Source organism: Salmo trutta, chromosome 19 (assembly GCF_901001165.1).
Source record: "Salmo trutta chromosome 19, fSalTru1.1, whole genome shotgun sequence".
In the NCBI taxonomy this organism is placed as follows: Eukaryota; Metazoa; Chordata; class Actinopteri; order Salmoniformes; family Salmonidae; genus Salmo; species Salmo trutta.
The window spans coordinates 45942488-45960233 of record NC_042975.1 but is presented as its reverse complement, the minus strand read 5'-3'; the positions used below and the strand labels follow the sequence as shown (position 1 = coordinate 45960233).

General features: G+C 43.9%; 1 long non-coding RNA gene across 1 annotated transcript; it reads left to right on the top strand.

Annotated features, from left to right (window-relative positions):
• Window positions 1-356: 356 nt before the first annotated feature.
• Window positions 357-1042, top strand: LOC115154768 (uncharacterized). Its single transcript, XR_003867942.1, has 2 exons — window positions 357-658; window positions 892-1042. It is a non-coding gene; the product is annotated as an uncharacterized LOC115154768 (long non-coding RNA).
• The last annotated feature ends 16704 nt before the right edge of the window (window positions 1043-17746 follow it).

Here is a 17746-nt window from a genome sequence, read left to right as displayed (position 1 = left end):
GACTGCTTGAAAACAATAAACTGATACTACAAACACTAACAACTAACAACTATTACATACAACAATAGGCCTAACTAATATTTTTTTTCTTCTTTACACACTAAAACTGGCCCATGAGGCACAATGACCCACACCTGTATCTCATTTAGCAGAACCAGACACTACATCTGCAATACTACTGGCACATGTTTTGCTTTACAATCAGATTGCAATTCTATAACAAACATTTGGCGAAACAACACACAATTCTCTACCTTTGGCACAATCTTCAAAACTAAAATCTCTTGTGCAAATGAAAAGCAACACTGTTCTAGGACTCAACACTGTTCTAAACTCAATTTATCATTTTCACTCTTCACATGTGCAAACACTAATTGCGTAAATGTTCACTTTGCAATCAGACCTTTGGTATGGATAAGGCCACTCCTGTGTTTGGAAAACAATGGAAGCAAACTTTGCAGAGAGTGGTGGAGGGTGGAGGTGGAGGAAGACCTAGACCTAGAACGAGGACAGTAATCTCTGATGCCATTCAGGCGACTGTGGTGGACCATGTGGTCAACCATGGTTTGACCTTGAGAGAGGCTGGGCAGAGAGTGCAGCCCAATCTGAGCCGCATCACCGTAGCATCCATCATCCGGAAGTTCCAAAATGACGATAGGTTTGTACTGCAGACATTGGACCTCTCTACTACTTTTACTACTTGTCAGTAGTATAACATAAAGCACAGTAAAGACTGTAGATTCCAATACATACTATAAGGGGAAACAAAGTCAATGTTTCATGTATTACTGTATGTTTGAAATGGGTAGCTATACTACTTTGTAACATGTTGATCTTGTATACTGTAGTACTGTAGTGTTTACTGTACTGTATGCTATTTTGTTTTTGTAGAACTGAAAGACGACCACCACGTGGGTGCTAGAACACGTCTATTTACAGACGAACAGGAGGCTGCCATTGTGCAAATGGTAGTTGAAAATAATGCCATTAAACTGCAGGAAATCCAACAACAGATGATTGAAAATCCTGCCATCTTCCATAACATCAGACTGAGTTTATCAACCATACCCAACATCCTTAAACATCTCCGGATGAAGCAAATATACAGTCCCATTTGCAATGACGATTTTTAGCATGTAAATATTGGTGGGGCAAACTCCATTTTTTTTTATTTTATGCATGCCAGCAAAGCCACAACACAACACTAAACAATACATGAATTGCACTATAACGGTGCCCACAAACTGTTAGGGCCTACATAAAGCTGTCCCAACAGCAGAGTCCCAACAGCAGTCCTAACACCTTACCACTGCTACACCTGGCTATCAGCGGAGCCTTGTCTGGCAGTCAAACAGTTCATTTAGCCTCATTTACTGCCTTTTAAACGGTGGCGTAAAGTACTTAAGTAAAACTACTTTCAAGTTAAGTCGTTTTTTGGGGTATCAGCACTTTACTTTACTATTTACATTTCTGACAACTTACTTTTACTTCACTACATTCCTAAAGAAAATAATTTTCAAATGCTTAGCAGGACAGGAAAATGGTCCAATTCATGCACTTCTCGAGAACATCCCTGGTTATCCCTACTGCCTCTTATCTGACGGACTCACTAAACACAAAAGCTTCACTTGTAAAGGATGTCTGAGTGTTGGAGGGTGCCCCTGGCTATCCTTAAAAAATAATACAATTATCCCATCTGGTTTGCTCATTATAGGAATGTGATTTATACTTTTATTTTTGATACTTAAGTATATTTAAAACCAAATACTTTTACTCAAGTAGTATTTTACTGAGTGACCTTTACTTGAGTCATTTTCTATTAAGGTATCTTTACTTTTACTCAAGTATGACAATTGGGTGCTTTTTCCACCACTGCTTTAAAAAAACATATCTGACTTGCTTAAACAAATGTGGTTTCTACTGACAATTGAGATGTACAAACTATGGCATAAGGCAGGTATTCCCAAACTGTACATTTTTTTCCCCCTTCACATTTTCAAGCAGTGCATTTCTATTTTCCAACGGGGCTATACATTTGGGTGAGGTTTTTTTCTCACCTGAGTAGCCTCGTTTCACTGCCAAAAAATAAAATGTAACCATCTAGTGTTCAGCGAAATAACAACAATGTCAAATACAGGTAGCCTAGTCAAAGAAAGAACATCCAATCACATTAACCGTTTCTCTCTCGCGGGAATTCCACTAATGGTCCGACGGTAGCCAAACGTAGCTGCTGCTCATGTTGGTATCTGTACTGATGGCGCAAAAGCCATGACAGGGAGACATAGTGGAGTGGTAACGCACGTGCAAGCAGTTGTCCCCGACGCCACTTGGGTACAATGCAGCATCCACCGAGAGGCTCTTGCTGCCAAGGGAATGCCTGACAGCTTGAAAGACGTTTTGGATACTACAGTGAAAATGGTTAACTTTGTTAAAGCAAGGCCCTTGAAATCATGTATTTTCTGCACTATGCAATGATATGGGAAGCGACCATGTAACAATTTTACAACATACAGAAGTGCGCTGGTTATCAAGGGGCAAAGTATTGACACGTCTTTTTTTAATTTAGAGATGAGCTTAAAGTTTTCTTTACTGACCATAATTTTCACTCGTCTGACCGCTTGCATGATGACGAGTTTCTCACACGACTGGCCTATCTGGGTGATGTTTTTTCTCACCTGAATGATCTGAATCTAGGATGACAGGGACTCTGCAACTATACTCAATGTGCGGGACAAAATTGAGGCTATGATTAAGACGTTTTTCTCTGTTTGCATTAACAAGGACAACACACAGGTTTTTCCATCATTGTATGATTTTTTTGTGTACAAATGAACTCAAGCTTACGGACAATGTCAAATGTGATATAGCGAAGCACCTGAGTGAGTTGGGTGCACAATTACGCAGGTACTTTCCCGAAATGGATGACACAAACAACTGGATTCGTTATCCTTTTCATGCCCTGCCTCCAGTCCACTTACCGATATCTGAACAAGAGAGCGTCATCGAAATTGCAACAAGCGGTTCTGTGAAAATTTAATCAGAAGTCACTGTCAGATTTCTGGATTGGGCTCAGCTCAGAGTATCCTGCCTTGGCAAAACACACTGTTAAGACTGATGCCCTTTGCAACCACGTACCTATGTGAGAGTGGATTCTCGGCCCTCGCTAGCATGAAAACTAAATACAGGCACATTTTCCAGACTGTGTGTGGAAAATGATTTAAGACTGAGACTCTCTCCAATACAACCCAACATTGCAGAGTTATGTGCATCCTTTCAAGCACCCCCTTCTCATTAACCTGTGGTGAGTTATCCACCATTTTCAATGAACAAATACATTTTTATATGTAAGATGGTTAAATAAAGAGTAAAATTATAGATTATTCTTATTTGTGCCCTGGTCCTATAATAGCGCTTCGTCACTTCCCATGAGCCGGGTTGTGACAAACTCACACTCATTCTTATGCTTAATAAATGTATAGTGTGTGTGGCAGGCTTACAATGATGACAAAAAAACAACATTTGAGAGTGCACTGACCCTGGTGCTAGAGGGGGGTACGCAGCTGCAGGTTGAATGTTTGAAGGGGTATGGGACTATAAAAAGTTTGGGAACCACTGGCATAAGGGGACGATGAGCGGATAAGAGGCAATCCGTAATTTAGATTAAGACATTAATGAGCAAGCTAGGATGGCCGTAGTCAATATAACTATTTGTTCAGCACTTTATGAAATGTACAGCGACATAATTCAGAACATGGGCCATTCTTACAGTTTTCTCCCTGTACACCAAGTCAGAACCGTAGGATAAATAAAGGGGGAATATAAGCAGACAATGAAAGCTCTTACAATATTCGATGATGATATTTCTCTAAAACAGGATTTAGGCTAAGTGTGCACCACCAAGTCAAAACAGTAGGTTGAGTTATGAGGGGAAAAGGGACCAAATTATTAGGGTGAGGCACATGGGCTACTAACAGCTTACTACACAACATACACTTAGTATTACTTTCTTAGCTACCGTATACATATCTCCCTGGCATATTACATAATATTTGCAGCAGCACACAAGACAGTTTTGGACTCACCTTGTGCTGGGCTCACTTGAACTGGGAGGTGGCGCAGTGGTCTTTCGTGGTAAATTCTGTCATTGAACTTTGTCATCAAAGTCTGGCATTCTCTGGATTTATAGTCCTTTCAAGACAACTGGGAACTTGGAAAAAAACAAGGTTGAATCATGACGTCAGTGATCTTCAGGTCGGTGCTCTAGAAAGAGGCAAAGTTCCCGACTTGGAATTCGAAGTTAGATGACCGCTCAACTTATTTTCCCAGTCTGAGCTAGTTTATTTCCAACTTGCCAGTTGTCTTGACCTCACTGAAGTCTGACATTTCCCGGTTCCGAGTTTGCAGTTGTTTCGAAGGCAGCAGAAGTCATGCTGGATTGACAGCATGGCCAATGTTGAATGTTTATCCTTTTAAGCTTGGAAAAGAGACCCTTAAACCAAATCTGGACCACACACTGACTCCCCCAAATAGCAGGTCTAGTGATTGCTTTGCAATGCTTGCAGTTAGCCACTGATTCCTCCCAAACAACTTATTGTTGAATTTGTGATTTCCAACTTGTTGTGGAATGTTTATGGCCGATGAGCACCGATAAGGTTTATCAATAATTAGTCTTCATATGACAAGGATTGAAAAGTATTTGCCAGTATATTGTCGACGTGATTCATGATGATAACTGCTAGTTCGCTAGCTAAGATTTTGAAAGTATGATGTTGACATGATCAGTCCAATTAAAACTACAGTACACATAACGGGATTTGACGTCATTTTATCTGTGGCCGACGACCTTGAGCCTTCTTGGATGGGCATTTCAATTGTAACTCTATGGCAACACCCAAGGGCTTGAATTTTAAACCTCCCCGTGGATTTTGCGGTGATGTGGTTTTCCTATGAGTAAAAGAATACTGAGCCGATCACAGCGCAATTAGAGAACATTACCAACTCCTACGCTCCATATTTTCCTCTGGCTGCCCCACCACCACAGAATGCACTGAGCTTGGCTGAAACACCTGCATTTTGGAGCTGCCTTACTCAAGAAGGCAAAAAAGAGACATGTTTGTTTACGGCTTTATTAACTCAGTTATTTTTACATTAATTGCAAACTGATATGTGACATATACAGTGCATTCGGAAAGTATTCAGAAGCCTTGACTTTTTCCACACTTTGTTACATCACAGACATATTATAAAACTGATTAAATAGCTTTCCCCCCTCATCAATCTACACACAATACCCCATAAAGACAAAGAAAAAACTGGTTTTAGAATTCATAAAAAACAGAAATGTCAAATTTACATAAGTATTCAGACCCTTTACTCAGTACTTTGAAGCACCTTTGGCAGCGATTACAGCCTCGAGTCTTCTTGGGTATGACGCTACAAGCCTGGCACACCTGTATTTGGGGAGTTTCTCCCATTCTTCTCTGCAGATACTCTCAAGCTCTATCAGGTTGGATAGGGAGTGTTGCTGCACAGCTATTTTCAGGTTTCTCCAGAGATGTTCGATCGGGTTCAAGTCCGGGCTCTGGCTGGGCCACTCAAGGACATTCATAGACTTGTCCTGAAGCCACTCCTGCGTTGTCTTGACTGTGTGCTTAGGGTCATTGTCCTGTTGGAAAGTAAACCTTCACCCCAGTCTGAGATCCTGAGCACTCTGGAGTAGGTTTTCATCAAGGATCTCTCTGTACTTTGCTCTGTTCATCTTTCCCTCGATCCTGACTAGTCTCCCAGTCCCTGCCGCTGAAAAACATCCCCACAACATGATGCTGCCACCACCATGTTTCACTGAAGGGATGGTGCCAGGTTTCCTCCAGATGTGACGCTTCGCATTCAGGCTTAAGAGTTCAATCTTGGTTTTAGCTGACCAGAGAATCTTGTTTGCCATGGTCTGAGTCCTTTAGGTGCCTTTTGGCAAACTCCAAGCGGGCTGTCATGTGCCTTTTACCGAGGAGTGGCTTCCGTCTGGCCACTCTACCGTAAAGGCCTGCTTGGTGGAATGCTGCAGAGATGGTTGTCCTTCTGGAAGGTTCTCCCATCTCCATAGAGGAACTCTGGAACTATGTCAGAGTGGCCATCTGGTTCTTGGTCACCTCCTTGACCAAGGCCCTTCTCCCCCGATTGCTCAGTTTGGCTGGGCAACCAGCTCTAGGAAGAGTCTTGGTAGTTCCAAACTTCTTCCATTTAAGAATGATGGAGGCCACTGTGTTCTTGGGACCTTCAATGTTGCAGACATTTTTTGTTACCCTTCCCCAGACCTGTGCCTCGACACAATCCTGTCTCGGAGCTCTACGGACAATTATTTTGACCTCGTTGTCACTGGTGTAGAGAGAAGGCAGGAGGCAGTCGCAGGTTTAGGACTACTGGATTTATTTAAGCACCATAGATCAAAGCGGGACGAAACCCAAACTCTGTGCTAAAAATATATCTTCATAGACAAAAAGGCACAGGGCGAACCCAAAGTGCAAAATATAAAGTATAGTAGCATAGATTCCTCTCAGGATAACAAGTAACGTTTACAATGACGACAAAGACAAATGGCAGAGGGAGTATATATAGAGTGGGGATTGGAACCAGGTGTGTGTAATGATGAAGACCGGGGTTGATGAGTGAAGGGCGTTTGCCAGCAGTAGGTTCAGTAGCAGCTAGAAGGCCGGCGACGCCGAACGTCTGAGCTGGCCTTGGTCTGGACAGACCATAAACATTTGGAAGAGTAGGTGAATGCATGCTCTCCGCATGTGTGGTTCCCACCGTGAAGCATGGAGGAGGTGTGATGGTGTGGGGTTGCTTTGCTGGTGACACTGTCTGTGATTTATTTAGAATTCAAGGCCCACTTAATAAGCATGGCTACCACAGTATTCCTATCTGGTATGCGCTTAGTGGGACTATCATTTGTTTTTCAACAGGACAATGACCCAAAACAGACCTCCAGGCTGTGTAAGGCATATTTGACCAATGAGAGTGATGGAGTGCCGAATCAGATGACCTGGCCTCCACAATCACCTGACCTCAACCCAATTGAGATGGTTTGGGATGAGTTGGACCGCAGAGTGTAGGGACTGCATAGTGAAGGAAAAGCAGCCAACAAGTGCTCAGCATATGTGGGAACTCCTTCAAGACTGTTGGAAAATCATTCCTCATGAAGCTGGTTGAGAAAATGCAAGAGTGTGCAATGCTATCATCAAGGAAATGGGTGGCTGCTTTGGAGAATCTAAAATATATCTATTTGTTTAACAATTCTTTGGTTACAACATGATTCAATATGTGTTATTTCATGATTTTGATGTCTTCCCTATTATTCTACAATGTAGAAAATAGTAAAGATAAAGGAAAATGTTTGTTTATACCATGTGTAACTGTTTGCGTCGCACTGCTTTGCTCTATCTTGGCCAGGTTTCAGTTGTAAATGAACTTGTTCTCAACTGGCCTTCCTAGTTAAATAAAGGTGAAATGTAAAAAAAATATTCATAGATGAGGTTGGATTCAATTTAGTGAAGACGAGGAGGAGATTAAGGAATATCATTGGTCAACGCGCCATCATTGAGGTACCTGGCCAGCCTGGGGGAAATGTCACCATATGAGCAGCTATGATCCACTGCCATTCCACCCTTGGACCATACAACACTGCCCATCTCGTTCATTTCCTGAACACCTTACATGACAATCTTTTTCAGCCAGAGCAGAGAGGGCCAGGTGATCCTGTACAGCAAATGTATGTTCTAATTTGGGACCACGTTTCCAGTGGGCTGCTCAGGTCAGCAGCTGGATCCATGACCATCCCATGTTTACAATTTTCTATCTCCCACCATATTCCCCTTTGAGGAGTTGATTTCAGCATAGCGGTGGAAGGTTTATGATCGCAAACCCCTTGAACATACTGCCCTTTCCAGGCAATGGAGGAGGCCTGTGGTGACATTCCAGCAGAGTCCTGTCAGGGGTGGATGCGTCATGCCAGAAGATATTTCCCCTGCTGTCTGGCCAAGGAGAATACCGCCTCACATGACTGATTTTGTTTTTGCAATGGAGTATTTGTTTCTTGACTTATGATTTTGATTTGACTGTATTTTTTACAGGTTCTATTCCGTTAAATCAATTTAACGTACAGTAGTACAAATAGGCCTATTTTTCTTTCCTTTGTATATGCAAAATATTTTTACTGTATGTGTGCTTACAGTATGCTGTTTGACATCTATTGATTCATGTTGAAATATAAAACAAAAAATATTGCGTTTGTGTTCCTTTCTTGTTTGAGTACACACAAACAGTATATAATAAAAGAATCTTAGTCTTTACACTGAAATAGGTTCTGATAGTGTTTTGAATGTCACATTAGTGTGATCTCGGTTGTCACTACGTTAGATTCATTTGACGTGTGTGTCTAATTTCTATGCAGAGATTCATTTTGAGCAGGGGATACATGATTTTGATTGCTGTATTTCATTTTGCAAGATATTTGTGGGGGTTGGGGAAATTGGATAACTGTTTGGAGTACCTGAGATGTACTTTCAGCATATGTGTTTAAACAATTGGGAAAAACTGATACAAAGGAGAACTGACAATGACTGACCAATGCAGAGACAAACTAACACATTCACAGACTGCCATCTCTCAGAGTGTGGACCATGGGATAGTGTATGTGTATGTTTGGGGTCTATTTGTACAAGTGAAAGTTAGGCAGTGGAAGGCGGGTCTTGAAAACCCGACCCTGGGCAACAGTGACAAGGGTCAGGTTTCAATGACGGAGTCTTTTGGCATAGAGGACTTACTTCACTGCCCACATCACTACCTTATCTGTTTGAATAAAATACTAAATAGTAGCTAGAGATCAGAGGTTATTTTTATTTCACTAAAACCACTGCAAACTTTGGTTTTGGTTCGTTACGTTCTGGCATGTCTGCCTCATGATTTGTTAGGAGGGTTGTCTGTCTGAAGAGGACTCACCCCAGAATTTTTTTCCCCCTTATTATCGAAGTTGCCAAAAGAGTCCATAATTGAAACCAGACCCTACACTTTAAAACTTTTCTGTAACAGTAAAACACAGAACGCACAGGCAAATACAGTATAGGTTTTTTAAAGCATTAATACTGTAGATATCAGGACACAAGGCGAGACCCAAATGCAGACACAGGAAGTAGATGGTTGAGCGCCAATATTTATTAATCCAAGGGGTAGGCAAAAGGTAGGTCGGGGACAGGCGAGAGTTCATAAACCGGGTCAGAGTCCAAAACAGTACCAGACGAAGGGCAGTCTCAAGGTCAGGCCAGGCAGGGATTCGGTAACCAGATCTGAGTCCAAACAGTACAAGGAGATAGACAGGCTTGAAGACAGAACAGGCAGAGTGGTCAGGCAGGTGGGTTCAGAGTCAGGACAGGCAAGGGTCGAAACCAGGAGGACTAGAACTAAAAGACTGGGGAAAAAATAGGAGCAAGGAAAACCGCTGGTTGACTTGGCAAACAAGGCGAACTGGCATAGAGAGATAGGAAACACAGGGATATATACACCAGGGATAATAAGTGACACCTGGAGAGGGTGGAGACAATCACAAGGACAGGTGAAACAGATCAGGGTGTGACAATACCCCCGTCCCCCTCTAGGGGCGCCACCTGGCGACCTACCTGGGCACATACCTGGTTGACCGGGGTGTCGGCGGTGGAAGTCGGTGATGAGGGCTGGATCCAGGATGTCTCTAGCGGAAACCGAGCACTTCTCCTCCAGGCCGTAACCCACCCAGTCAACCAGGTACTGGAAACCCCTGCCCCGTGGTCAAACACCCAGGAGGTGTTTTACCGTGTATGCTGGATGGCCATCAATGGCATGGGGACGGGGGATGGGCCTGGAGACAGAAGACAAAGGACTGTGAGACACGGGCTTAATCCTAGACACATGGAAAGTAAGGTGAATACGGAGGGTACGGTGTAACAAAAAACAGACAGCAGTGGAACTAAGGATTCTAGAAATGGAAAAAGGCCCAATTAAACGGGGGACAGTTTGCGGGACTCTACCGGAAGGGGCAGGTCCCGTGTGGACAGCCATACCCTTTGCACAATAAGGCAGCGGGGAGCTGGAGTCCGGCGACGGTCTGCTTGTTGACAATACCTGGAGTTGGTCTTGAGAAGTGCTACCTGAGCTCTTCTCCAGGTACGTCGACAGTGGCGGACAAACATCTGGGCCGAGGGTACGTTGACTTCCAGTTCTTGTTCTGGGGAGAGCGGAGGCTGATACCCCATGGAGCACTCAAAAGGGGAGAGTCCCATGGCTGAACAGGGAAGGGTGTTCCAGGCATACTCCACCCAGACCAGTTGTCGGCTCCAAGTAGTGGGGTTGGTTTAGACCAGGCATCTTAGGGTGGTCTCCAGGTCCTGGTTAGCTTGCTCCGACTGGCCGTTAGATTGGGGATGAAATCCGGAGGATAGGCTGGCCAACGCCCCAATAAGGGTGCAGAACGCCTTCCAAAACTGAGACGAGAACCGAGGACCCCGGTCGGAAACCACATCCACCGGGAGTCCATGGATCTGGAAGAAGTGCTGCACCATGAGCTGGGCCGTTTCCTTGGCAGAGGAACTGTATAGGCGGGAGAAGGCGTCAGGCTTCACATTTTTGGACCCTGGGCGGAAGGAAATGGTGAAGTTGAATCTTGTAAACAAGAGAGCCCACCGGGCCTGCCTGGAGTTAAGGCACATGGCTGTACGGAGATAATCCACATTTTTATGGTCTGTCCAGACCAAGGCCACCTCAGACGTTCGGCGTCGCTGGCCTTCTAGCTACTGCTGAACCTACTGCTGGCAAACGCCCTTCTCTCATCAACTCCGGTCTTCATCATTACACACACCTGGTTCCAATCCCCACTCTATCACTGTATATATACTCCTTTTGTCTTTGTCGTCATTGTAAATGTTTTTTGTTATTCTGAGAGGAATCTATGCTACTATACTTTATATTTTGCACTTTGGGTTTGCCCTGTGCCTTTTTGTTTATGAAGATATATTTTGAGCACAACAGAGTTTGGGTTTCGTCCCGCTTTGATCTATGGTGCTTAAATAAATCCAGTAGTTCTAAACCTGCGACTGCCTCCTGCCTTCTCCTCTTTACACCAGTGACAACGAGGTCGAAATAATTGTCTGTAGAGCTCCGAGACAGGATTGTGTCGAGGCACAGATCTGGGGAAGGGTAACAAAAATGTCTGCAACATTGAAGGTCCCAAGAACACAGTGGCCTTCATCATTCTTAAATGGAAGAAGTTTGGAACCACCGAGACTTTTCCTAGATCTGGCCGCACGGCAAAACTGAGCAATCGGGGGAGAAGGGCCTTGGTCAGGGAGGTGACTCTGACAGAGCTCCAGAGTTCCTCTGTGGAGATGGGAGAACCTTCCAGAAGGACAACCATCTCTGCAGCACTCCACCAATCAGGCCTTTATGGTAGTGTGGCCAGACGGAAGCCACTCCTCAGTAAAAGGCACGACAGCCAGCTTGGAGTTTGCCAAAAGCCACCTAAAGACTCTTAGACCATGAGAAACATGGTCTGATGAAACCAAGATTGAACTCTTTGGCCTGAATGCGAAGCGTCACGTCTGGAGGAAACCTGGCACCATAGCTACGGTGTAGCATGGTGGTGGCAGTATCATGCTATAGGGATGTTTTTGACATAACTGTGCAGCAACTCTCCCCATCCAACCTAACAGAGCTTGAGATGATCTGCAGAGAAGAATGGGAGAAATTTCTCAAATACAGTTGTGCCAAGCTTGTAGTGTTATACCCAAGAAGACTCGAGGCTGTCAAAGGTGCTTCAACAAAGTACTGAGTAAAGGGTCTGAATACTTATGTAAATGTGATATTTCATTTTATTTTATTTTGTCATTATGGTGTATTGTGTGTAGATTAATGAGGAAAAAAACAATTTAATCAATTTTAGAATAAGGCTAGAACCTAACAAAATGTTGAAAAAGTCAAGGAGTCTGAATACCTTCCGATGGCACTGTATTTGTTCCATGCCTCAATTCAAATCATAAACTAAACTCAGCAAAAAAAGAAACATCCCTTTTCAGGACCCTGTCTTTCAAAGATAATTTGTAAAAATACAAATAGCTTCACAGATCTTCATTGTAAAGGGTTTAAACATTGTTTACCATGCCTTTTCAATGAACCATAAACAATGAATGAACACGCACCTGTGGAACGGTCGTTAAGACACTAACAGCTTACAGACGGAAGGCAATTAAGGTCACAGTTATGAAAACTTAGGACACTAAAGAGGCCTTTCTACTGACTCTGAAAAACACCAAATGAAAGATGCCCAGGGTCCCTGCTCATCTGCGTGAACATGCCTTAGGCATGCTGCAAGGAGGCATGAGGACTTCAGATGTGGCCAGGGCAATAAATTGCAATGTCCGTACTGTGAGACGCCTAAGACAGCGCTACAGCGAGACAGGACGTACAGCTGATCGTCCTCACAGTGGCAGACCACGTGTAACAACACCTGCACAGGATCGGTACATCCGAACATCAGCATGACAATGCCACCAGCCATATTGCTCATTCTGTGCTTGATTTCCTGCAAGACAGGAATGTCAGCGTTCTGCCATGGCCAGCTAAGAGCCCGAACCTCAATCCTATTGAGCACGTCTGGAACCTGTTGGATTGGAAGGTGAGGGCTAGGGCCATTCTCCCCAGAAACGTCCGGGAACTTGCAGGTGCCTTGGTGGAAGAGTGGGGTAACATCTCACAGCAAGAACGGGCAAATATGTTGCAGTCCACGAGGAAGAGCTGCACTGCAGTACTTAATGCAGCTGGTGGCCACACCAGATACTGACTGTTACTTTTGATTTTGACCCCCCTTTATTCAGGGACACATTATTCCATTTATTTTAGTCATATATCTGTGGAACTTGTTAAGTTTATGTCTCAGTTGTTGAATCTTGTTATGTTCATACAAATATTTAAACATGTTACGTTTGCTGAAAATAAACGCAGTTGACAGTGAGAGGACGTTTCTGTTTTTGCTGAGTTTCTAATGGATATATGGGTGTACAGAGGACAAGGTGGCCCAGAGGAAGCCAGCTGTTCTCAATACCTACTTTGCCCCATTCTTCCAATAGCTCTCACTGAGTATGAATGAAAGCCTCTAGTGAGGTAAGTACATGCCCACACACACACGCACGCACGCACACACACACACACACACCAGCTTGATATGTCCCTTGTCACCAATCTTTTACCCACAGAGTAACAGCCCTGGTGCTCTCAACCTTTCATTCTATTCTTTATCTGTCTGTGCTTGTCCTAGGGGTGAGAAGAGCTGACCAATCAGAACTGAGGAGGATTGTTCAAGAGCCCCATGATGAACACCCGATGCTGCACTGACGTCTCTCTCTTGGGAGCTCTCCTCTCCAAACTGTCCCGTTGTGTGTTCCACCGCCTCAGAACTCAGAGGCACGCCTCTGCTGTAAATTTACCCAAGTGATGCTGTAATATATTTTACAGTAACACACAATTACAGTATTAAGCTGGTAGCTCTGAATATACAGGGAAAAGCTTAACAGTGTGGTCACTGTTGCCTACGGTCAGGTTTTCAAGACTAGCGGATGGAAGGGGTCTCACCCACTGAAACCCTTCAGGCTCTGCTCTCCATTACACTCACAACTCCTGTTTCATCATGTGGAGGGGGCGCTGGAGCGCAGCCCAGACCCGCTGATTACTTCCAGACACTGCTCTGGAGTCTGTTAAAAATCTCTCTCAACACACACACACACACACACACACACACACACACACACACACACACACACACACACACACACACACACACACACACACACACACACACACACACACACACACACACACACACACACTAATGCATACAGTATTAGCGTCACATAGGCACACACGCTCAGTATTAGTGTGTGACAGTATACAGTATTAAACACACCAACGTTTGAATCAACATATACCAGTGCAGCACAATCCAACACACAGTCCAACCTGGTTTTTATCTGTCAAACCAATGATGCAGAGATGATGAGTAGCAGTTGAGTGGTGAACAACTCGGTATGGAATGTTATTTCATGCACTGCATGTGGAGGAGGGGAGCGAATACTGGCATAAAGACTTGGATCAGACAGACACCCTGCTTACTATATTTGTGTGCCTAGAAACGGCGTGCATAGAAATCTCTATCGACTACTCCCCCTACTACTGTAAATATTTACCTGTTCCCACGCAGGCTAGGGAGATCCCAGTGAGAAGGATCAGAAGAGGGGAGGAAATAGAGGAGTGGGTGTATGATCAGCTTCAGTAATACTCCTAGGGAGAGTCTGAGTCAGAGCATATGTGATGTCTCACCCCACCAAGAGCCTCGCCCAATCACAATAGGGCGGGCCTAGGTCAACAGCCTGGCCTGATGGGTAACCATGGACAGGAAACTATTCATTCTCACAGTTTGTTTTCCTCCCTCTAACTACAGGAGATTATATCCTGAGACAAGGCCAGAGTGGTTCAGATCAGCCTAAACTATTTCTATTGCTGTATGCTTTAATCTGGACCCATTAACGTGTGTGTGTGTGTGCGTGTGCGTGTGCGTGCGCGTGCGCATGCGTGTGTGTGCGTGCGTGTGTGTGTGTGTTGATAGACAGAAAAGTCTGGTCTTTGAAAGCTACAACAGTCGTATCTCTACAGAACCCTACTTGAAACAGTAACACATTCTCTTTCATAAATAGAGTAGGATTCTGTATTGTTATTGGCCGTCTAAATATAACACTGGTTTTACATTTAAAAGGCACAAAACTATGCGCTGATATTCTGGCAATCCATTTTGAATAAACCTTTTTGGTTCCAGGTAGAACCCTTTTGGGTTCCATGTAGTACCCTTTCCACAGAGGGTTTTACATGGAACCAAAAAGGGTTTTACCTGGAACCAAAAAAGGTTCTCCTATGGGGACAGCCAAAGAACCCTTTAGGAACCATTTTTTCTAAGAGTAGCAGCCAAGAGAGACACTCACACCGGGCAACTTGCAGTTCAGTAGATCCCTTCGGGAGGTAAGAGGAAGTGTACAGAACTATGTGTGTGTTCTCTAGATATCAGCTGGCCTTTATTTATGTAAATGCATCTGGGTTATTTATTTGTGTGTGTATGTGTATATAGGACATCCCTTAATTTAGGGTTATAAGGGTGATGGCCACACTGAGCCGGCCACTGCCCAGGATGGCCATGTGAGGCGGTCGTCTGCACCTTCAGGCCTCCTCCAGTCTCAATCAGGTCCAGTGATGGCCTCTGTTGGGAAGAGAGAGTGAGGTAGAGTCCTGGAGTTCTGCTGTGACCCAAGCTCTAAAAAAACAGAGAGAGAGAGAGCGTGTGTATGTTTGTGTGTGTATGTGTGTACTCACCATGAAGCTGCTAGACTGGCAGCTAGCTGTACAGCTGCTTGTGTCTGAGTCCTACAAACCAACAGAGAGTGATGCTAGCCTAGTCATAGACATACACACACGCACACACACACACACACACACACAGAGATAGAGACAGAGAAAGACGGAATGACAGTAGGAAGGAGAATGTGTTGGAAAAAAGGAATGCGAGTGTTTCAGGAGAGAAAATGAGGAACAGTCAGGTCACTGTTTATACCGTCATATTATTCCATAACTTTGTAATTGTATTTAACTGCCTTCATGTTGCTGGACCCCAGGAAGAGCGGCTAATGGGAATCCTTAATAAATACAAATGCAAACTCCAGTGCGGTTTGGGATGGACTACAACCTAAATCCACAGATAATCAGAAAACTACGAGAAGTTAGAAACACGTTTAAGCTAATACGACAATCAGACAGTGGATCACAGTAGAAAAGGGATTCATGTACCTGGGAGCACATCAGGTCAGTAGGGTGCTTGATGCTGTATTGTGAGACCATTTACATCTATGTGAGGAATGGCCTGTGCAACACTGTCACAGTGTGAAAATAGTGGCCTCTATACCAAGCTGAGTCTGGTCTTTACACAACATCTCCAGATCACCCTGTCTGACACCACACTGAACAGAGACGTTTCCCTGGGTCAGTAAAACACAGATGGAACGGCCGCCTAGGGCCAGTGTCTGTGGTGCGGTTCACAAAAGTAAACATTTGCAAAGAAGTACATTCCTGTCTGTGACTTGTAGGATGTCTCCCCCTTAGACACCAAATCTCTTGGATTATGCACCCCTTAGCCACTCTGTTTAAAAACCCACCTAAGCAGAAACAGATTGTGTGTTCACTCAGCTTTGTTATCGCAGGTCAAAACACCCATACTGTGTTTAGGCTCCGGAAATGGTCCAGAGTGAGTCTTTCTAGTGGGCTATATGTCTGTTTGCGACAAAACTTTGGTAACAATAATATTTCGCCAGAGTTTTTTTCTTCTGGCAAACAATTCTCTCAACATTCTATTGTAATCTGTGGCAAACCTGTGGTAACAATATGCATTTCCACCAGTGGCAAACAGTTTACAAGAAGTTGTTTCTGGTGAACACAGTCCCATTACTAGTAACCGTTGACGACCTGTCAGGTGGAGAAAAAAAATCTGTTGGAAATGGAACCCAAGCGATCTACCTACCAAAGTTGTCCAGTGAGTGTCTAACTTATTGATTTAACTTCCTAATAAACTTTGAATTGTGTTAGCTAATTGATGCCTTGTTAGCAATGTCATGTTTTATGGCAGTGTTTCCCAACTCCAGTCCTTGAGTACACCCATGAACAGCACACATTTTTGTTGTAGCCCTGCACAAACTCACCTGAATCAACTCATTGATGGCTTGATGATTGGTTGAATCAGGTGTGCTTGTCCCGGGCTACAACAAAAATGTGTGCTGTTTGGGGTACTCGAGGATTGGAGTAGGGAAACACTGCTCTATGGGATAATAATAAAGAATAATTTATTACATTTCTATAGCGCAATTCATAATCTCAATGCGCTTCAAAATCAAAACCAAACAGGCAATACTTCATGAGTAGCCTAGCTATAGTTGTCTTAATCACAGGAAGTTGGTCAGGGAGATGGTTGATGTAGATGGAGTCTGGTGACAATCTTGTAGAGGGCTACTCGGGGAAACCAGCCTGAGTCGTGTAGAAACTGGACTTCTTCTCCTTCACACTCCCACTTGGGTGATGCCTCAGCAACTTGGGCACCAGAAAGCTCACCCCACACAGTTCAGATTAGCATTCAGTCGTCCTCACTACGAGCCCTCTTCCTCAGCGCTGCATTCCTCTACGGCATCTCCCATTCCTCTACGGCATCTGCCATTCCTCTCCATCTCCAGGGGACTCTTCAATTGATGTTTTAAAAAGAACCAGCAGCCAGGTAAAACCAAAAAGCTGGTACAGTGTCCAGATGCATCACTGGAACAAAAACACTTAGCCAGCTGCTACCTAGCCAAACCAAAAAAAGAGTAGACCTGCCAGTCTATCTGCAAATCTGTGGGTCAAAACAACCAGAAATATGCAATTTAAAGTCAATGTTATAAAAAACAACCGATTAAAAAAAGCACCATAGAAAACAGAAACAAAAATATAAACGCAACATGTAAAGTGTTGGTCCCTTGTTTCATGTGCTAAAATAAAAAATTGCAGAAATGTTCCATACGCACAAAAAGCTTATTTCTCTCAAATTTTGTGCACACATTTGTTTACATCCCTGTTAGTGAGCATTTCTCCTTTGCCAAGATAGTCCATC